A 1,374-nucleotide genomic window follows, 5' to 3' on the forward strand; every position below is an offset into this window, starting at 1 on the left:
ACACCAGACTTCTCTCCAGAGATTATAAAAGCTACATGATCCTGGGCTGATGTCACAACAGAACCCAAGAGAACACAAAAATGCCAGTCCAGGGTACTATACCCAGGAAAATTCTCAATTAACATAGATGGAGAAACCAAGATATTCCATGACAAAAACAAATTTACACAATATCTTTCCTCAAATCTAGCCCTACAAAGGATAAGAAATGGAAAACTCCAACGTGAGGAGAGAAACTACACCCAAGAAAAAGCAAGAGAGTACTCTTTAAACAAACTCAAAAGAAGATAACCACACAAACATAATTCCTCCTTTAACAACCAAAATAACAGGAAGCAACAATCACTTTTTCTTAATATCTCTTAACATCAATGTATTGAATTCTCCAATAAAAGACATAGATTAATAGACTGGATACCTAAAGAAGATCCAACATTTTGCTGCATACAGGAAATGCATCTCAGTGACAAAGACAGACACTACCTCAGAGTACAAGGGTGGGAAAAAATTTTCAAGGAAATGGTCCCAAGAAATAAGATGGCATAGCCATTCTACTATTGAATAAAATCAACTTTCAACCAAAAGTTACCAAAAATATAAGGAAGGACACTTCATACTGGTCAAAAGAAAAATCTACCAGAAGAACCCTCAATTCTGAACATCATGCTCTAAAAGCAAGGGCACCAGGGCACCGGCATTTATAAAACAAACTTTACTAAAGTTCAGAGATCACATTGCACCTCACACAAAAATAGTGGGAGACTTCACCTCTCCACTGTCAGCAATGGACAGATCATGGAAACAGAAACTAAACAAAGACACTGTGAAGCTAACAGAAGTTATGAAAAAGTGAATTTAATACATATCTCTAGCACATTTTATTCTCAAAGAAAAGAATATACCTTCTTCTCAGCTACTCACAGTATCTTCTCCAAAACTGAGCATATAAATGGTAACAAAACAGGCCTCAACAGATAGAAGTTTGAAATAATCTCATGCATCCTATCAGATCATCACAGACTAAGGCTTGCATTCAATAACAACAAAAATAATAGAAATCCCACATACACATGGAAGATGAACAACACTCTACTCAGTGATAACTTGTTCAAGGAATAAATAAATAAAGAAAATAAATACTTTTTAGAACTTAATGAAAATGAAGGCATAACACTCCAAAAACTATGGGACACAATGAAAGCAGTACTAACAGGAAAACTCATAGCTCTAACTACCTCCAAAAAGAAAATGGAGAGAGCACACACTTGCAGATTGACATACACCTGAAAGTTCTAGAAAAAAAAAGAAGAAGAAAATACACCCAAGAGGAGGAGACAACAAGGTATAATCAAACTCAGTGCTGAAATCAACCAT

This window comes from Mus caroli, unplaced genomic scaffold (genome assembly GCF_900094665.2).
Source record: "Mus caroli unplaced genomic scaffold, CAROLI_EIJ_v1.1 scaffold_19846_1, whole genome shotgun sequence".
NCBI classification, from domain to species: domain Eukaryota; kingdom Metazoa; phylum Chordata; class Mammalia; order Rodentia; family Muridae; genus Mus; species Mus caroli.